Raw genomic sequence first — 6,219 nt, 5'->3', positions numbered from 1 at the left:
CTTTAAGCCTTCCCAAGTGCTGGGCTTAAAGGCGTGCGCCACCACTGCCTGGCTATTTTTGGTTTTTCAAGACAGGGTTTCCTTGTGTAACTGAGCCCTGGCTGTCCTGGAACTTGCTCTGTAGACCAGGTTGGCATTGAACTCACAGAGATCCACCTGCCTCTACGTCCTAAATGCTGGGATTAAAGGTGTGTACCACCACTTCCTGCCTGTATTTCTTTTTCTTTCTTTCTTTTTTTTTTTTTTTTTTTTGAGACAGGGTTTCTCTGTGTAGCCCTGGCTGTCCTGGAACTCACTCTGTAGACCAGGCTGACCTTGAACTCAGAAATCCACCTGCCTCTGCCTCCCAAGTGCTCGGATTAAAGGTGTGCGCCACCACCGCCCGGTCTGCCTGTATTTCTTTATTAATGATTGATGTGGAAGGGCTCAGCCTATTGTGAGCAGTTCTACTCCTGGGTTGTATAAGAAAGTGGGCTGAGCAAACCTTGGAAAGAGAGCCAGAGCTTTTGTCCATGATCCCTGCTTCAGTTTCCAGGCTTCTGCCTCAGGCTCTTGGCTCTGGCTTCCTTGCTGATGGGTTCTAACCTGTAAGATGCAATAAACGCTTTGCTTCCGGTCATGATGTTTTGTTACAGTTACAGAAAAGCTACCTAGAACCAATGGGAAGAAGGAGAAAGCCTCTTAGAGGTGAGAGCTCGCCAGGGCCAGTGTGATTGGCTCCTAGTATGAGTATAAATGCCCCTGGAGTGGGGACAGGGCTGGGCAATATACTCAGGTAATCTCAGGACTCAGGTGGCTGACAAGGAGGCCGGGAGGTCAGCTTGAGCTACTTAGCAAGACTTGGTTTCAAAAACCCCCCAGTTTTTTGGTTAGATATTAGCTCAGTTGACAGCATTTGCCTACCAGGTACAAAACCTTGGGTTCGAGACCTGGTACTGCATAGACCAGACAGTCATCCTAGCACTGGGGAGGTACAGGCAGGAGGATCGGAATTTCAAGGTCATGCTCAGCTGTGTAGCCAGAGCTAGGTTACAATACAGAAGACCCTGCCTCAAGATAGATAGATAGATAGATAGATAGATAGATAGATAGATAGATAGATAGATAGATAATGTTATTGTGGAGTGAGTGTTTCCAGAAGGGGAGAAACAGTGGGTGGAAGAGAGTGTGTCTGGTTTCAACCCAGTGTTCCCCAAAGTTGCCTCCCATGCTATGTTTGAAGATACTATGCTACAAAATTCAGAAAGGAGAAGTGAGGATCACCCCTTCAAGCTGCCCTCACCTGTGGTCTCCAGGGCCCAAAGGATACATAGCTGCCTATTGCCACCATGAGGCCACCCCAAAGGTGGAAGGAGCCTGTGTCCCGTGACCCCTCAATTAGAGTCGCACTCTCAACTGCTAGGAGCATTGTCTGACCATTGAGTTTGGGTCCCAAGAGCTGCCTGTGTCAAATGTGGGACTGGAGGTTTCCTGTGCCTGGGTCAGGCTAGTCCAGGTTCAGGACAGGTGTTGTGACCCAAGTCAGCCTTGGGTGACACTACTTGCACCTGATCCCCCTCCATATGCTCTGTGTGGTGGCACTACTTTGATTTATTTGTGTGTGTGTGGGGCTGGTGTGGTTTTGGTGTAGTGTGAATGTTCCTTTAAAGTCCATGTGTTACAGATTGGCTGCATGAAGCTTTCAGACATGACACTTTCAGAGGCGCCTTCAGGGACTGCTGTCCGGTCGGCAGGGTAGGGTATGTAGGGAGTTGGTTGCTCTGGCTTGGGATCTGGGCTGCTTCCTCTTTCTGCTTCCCAGATGCCGTGAGGGGCACAGCCACCATGTGATCACACACACGGTAAGCATGAAGGTGACAGGGCCAAAGGATGGTGGACTGAATCTCTAGGACTTATTACCTGCCTGCCTGCCTGCCTGCCTGCCATCCTTGCTTCCTGTTTATTTGAGACAAGGTTTTGTGTAGCTCAGGTTAGCCTCAAACTCACTGTAGCTGAGGCTAGCCTTGAACTTGTGCTACTACCTGCCTTTATTGGAGGTGAGTGCTGAGTACAGACACATACTGTCATACCATGTACACAGCTCTAGGGAATTGAACACAGGTTCCATGCATCCAACAGATGAGCCACATTCTAAGTCCCTTCCTTCCCCCCCTCCTTTCTGTGTGTGTGTGTGTGTGTGTGTGTGTGCGCGCATCCTAGTGGTTACTTGAGGATTTTGTTACAGTGGCCAACAGGGACCTCTTTGCCACTCAGTAAGTTGTGGGTGAATCAACCTTGGTCCCTGACGGTAATGGGGTCATTACTCTTGTCTGGGTGGATGTAAGGCTAATGTGTTTCATTGTATCCCTTCCTTATGACTTGAAATGTAGATGCTTCCCCTTGGGAAAGGCCCCACTGGGGTTCTGGGCTCATTGTGAGGGGTGGGCCCTACCATTACAAATGTGTCCTATGTGGTGGGCTCGGGTGGCATCAGTATCAATATAGAGATAAAGTAGCCTTTTGTAGGAAGATTTTTCCAGGGGTGCTGGTGACACTGAAGCTGGACCCCCATTGCCTGGTATTGTCTTGCTGAAACCATCTATGCCATTAAAGCCCAGTGTCAAGTAGGATTTGATGACTGAGGCGGAACAGATAGGTTTTATTTGTTGAAAGGAACTACTGTTGTGCAGTGAGCACATTATTAGTGGCATAATCAACAGATGGCTGTGTCCTTCTGGGGCCACTACATCTTGTCAACAGGTGGGATCCCAGCAACGGCCCCAGGGGAGCCTGCACAAGCTGCAATTAGTAGCTAATGAGAGGCCTGAGTGGCTGCTCAAGCTGAATAGTGGTCTGAATGGGACTCGAGCTGGGCTGCCAATGTGGTTTGTGTGCTCTGACCTCGAGCCTCCTACCAGCTGAGGTGTCCACTTAGGGACAGCGGTGACTGGGGCAGTGCATTATTCATGCTCGAAGTTTTGTTGTTGTTGTTATTTTTACATTTATTTCTATTTTTAAATATCTATCTATCTATTAGTTTTTCTTTTTTCTTCCTTTTTTTCTTTTTTCTTTTTTTGGTTTTTCGAGACAGGGTTACTCTGTGTAGCCCTGGCTATCTCGGAACTCACTCTGTATGTAGACCAGGCTGGCCTCGAACTCAGAAATCCGCCTGCCTCTGCTACCCAAGTGCTGGAATTAAAGGCATGCGCCACCACTGCCTGGCCCCTGAATAATATTTATAATATAATAATATACAATATAATAATATTATATATACATAGATATTTATATATAAGTATATGTAAATTAAGTAATACAATAATATATATATCATATGTATAAAATATACATGAGCCCTCATCTATATTTTTAACATAATTTTGATGGCATCTATCTGGCTGTGGAGACAACTCAGTGGTTAGAACACTTGGTGTACAAATATAAGGATTTGAGGTCATGAGGTCAGACTCCATGTGTGAGCCTGTGACTCTAGTTCTCTGACATCGGGGAGGGAGGTGGAGACAGGAGGAGGTTTATGGGCCACTGGTCTGGCATGTGAAGCTGTGAATAACAGCGAGACCTTCAGGTTGCTTCCTGGCCCACATGCATGCTGTCATTCACACACGAGATAAGGATAAATGGGTGGATGCATAGTGAGCATAGGGATTTGTGGGGGTCAATCTAGCATATCAACACCAGTCTACAGTGTGGACGACTAACTTAGAGTCTGGTCTGTCACCTCAGACACCAATCATTCCCTATGGAGCGGTTTCAGGATTGTCTGGCTGTTTTGAAATGTGTAGTTAACAGGTGTCAATCATAGTGACTAAGGGTGCTATGGACCCGGATCCTCCAAGTCATTCCTCAGCCACCCTCTCCCTCTGGCTCTCCCCTCCCCCTCTCTCCCCCAAACTCTTCCTAGTCAACCTGCTTTAGATACAGCAAACAACTTGTGTTTCTTGAAATGAAATCTAATCCCCCTCCTCACCTTCCTCCTTCCCTCCCCCAGGACCCAGGTTGGTCTTAAACTCCAGGGCTCAAGTACTTTTCCTGTCCTGGTCCCCCAAGTAGCAGGCATCACAATAAGGATGCGGCATCAACTTACATCTAACAACTTAAAATGTTTTAGGTTATTATTTTTAATTATGTGTCTGTGTGGGGTTATGTGCACATGAGTGCAGGTGCTTGCTGAGGCTGGAGACACTGGATCTTCTGTAGTTAGAGCTGCAGGTGGTTACTGAACCCTCTGGTGTGGGTGCTAAGGGCCAAATGCTGGGACTCTAGAATTCTCTCTCTTTCTTCCCATTTTTTTGAGACAAGGTTTCTCTGTGTAGCCTTGGCTGTCTTGGAACTCTCCCTCTGTGGACCAGGCTGACATGGAGTTTAGAGATTCACCTCCCTCTGCCTTCCTAGTGCTGAGATTAAAAGTGTGCGCCACCATCCACCTGGCCTTAGATTGGAGACTTAAATAGAGTTCCCCATGTGATCTGTGTTGGTGAATCTAAGTGTGTGTGGTGTGCTCAGAGCATACTCACTCTGCTTCAGTCAGCCATGCCCTTCTTCTGTACCTGCTGGTAAAGGTCATCTACGTCTTTGAGACAAGGTCTCCTTTTGTAGCTCAGACTAGCCTCAGACTTCCAGTCCCCCTGCCTCTGCTTCCAGGGTCCAGAGACTACGGAGAAGGACTATAGCATGCTGTCATCTTTTACATTTAAGCCCTATCTTTATATTTAAACTTGGTTTCTTATTGACAGTGATAGTTTATTTCTCTGCCTTCAGTGAAATGAGTCAATTCAAACCAGATTAGATCATATAAAAACAGGTTTATTGGGAAGCAGCTATTAGGTGGGTGAGTTCATTGGCCCTAATGATTGAGGCCAGGGGAGACACCATAGGGAAGGGGAGTGGGTAAAGAAGAGAGAGGGGGAGAGAGAAAAAGACACAGAGAGAGAGAAAGAGAGAGAGAAAGAGAGAGAGAGAGAGAGAGAGAGAGAGAGAGAAGGAGGGAGGGAGAGAGAGGGGGAAGAGAGAGGCGGGGAGAGAGAGGGGAAGAGAGAGAAAAAGGGAAATAATCTGGATTATATATAGGGAAGAGCCTCTGGGGGTAGGGCAGTTCAGCCCCTGGCTTGGCTGGAAAGTTCAAGGTTAGGAGCAGGGCCAGGTAGGGACTGAGAGATTCTAGGAGAGCCCCGAGGCCAAGTCTGCTTTGATATGTACAATATGCAGCTCAGCCCCAGTGGCGGGGGTCCAAACCAAACAGATAGTGCATAGTTAAGCCTCACCACGCCACCCTGATATTCCTGCCAGATAATGTGTGGATTAAAAAAAAAATTTTTTTTTTGAGACAGTGTCTTGTAGCTCAGGCTGGCCTCCAACTTGTGTGTAGATTTTTTTTTTTTTGGTTTGACCCAACCCATGTACTTGAACATGCTAAATACATCCTTTACCACTGAACAGCACCGTACACTCCAGATGTGCACAAGCATTTGCCTGTAGGTATGTTTGACGCACACTGTGTTCGCCTGGGGTAAGCAGGGTGCAGAAAAGGGTGTTTGAGTCCCCAGAACTGGACATCTGGACAGTTGTAAACTGCCATGTGAATGCTCAACTCTGAACCCAGGTCTTCTGCAAGACCAGCAAGTGCTTCTCCCTACTCAGCCATCTTCAGTTCCCCCACCCTGTCCCCTGCTTCTGCATTTTAAAAAGTTTTAAAAAAAAAAAAAGTCAAAGAGGACTTGAGGACAGCCAAGGACAGCCAGGGCTATCAAACACCAGCAAACAACCCAAAGAGGATCCTTTGGCGATGTATGAAAACTGTCCCCGAATGTCGTTAATCGGCACACATTTGTGTCACTGAAGTTCCCTGACTCTGCTCCTACAACTGTGGGATGGAGCCGACGGGACTGGCTTCCTGCTGCCTGCTGCAGATCACAGCAGCTGCAGATACAGCAGCAGCTGAGGTCACAGGCTCCCACTGTGGCATCTATGGTAACCTATGACAGGGGCTCATCATGTGTGAAGGGGAAGCTGGCTTTTTGGTGGAGTGGAGCTGGTGGTGTCAGTCAGAAGTGAATGCTTGTCCAGCATCCAGCAGCCCCCAGGGTCCACGCACTGCGACACAAAACAAACAAAAATCAGACGGTGAAGCTCTGCGTTTAGGGTATAATGCCAAGACAGCTGCTATCATCACAGGAAATGTTCCCACTCCGCCGGAAGCTAGTCAGAAAAATTAGGACGTTT

This window comes from Mastomys coucha, unplaced genomic scaffold, assembly GCF_008632895.1.
Source record: "Mastomys coucha isolate ucsf_1 unplaced genomic scaffold, UCSF_Mcou_1 pScaffold5, whole genome shotgun sequence".
NCBI classification, from domain to species: Eukaryota; Metazoa; Chordata; class Mammalia; order Rodentia; family Muridae; genus Mastomys; species Mastomys coucha.
This window is presented reverse-complemented; position numbering follows the sequence as displayed.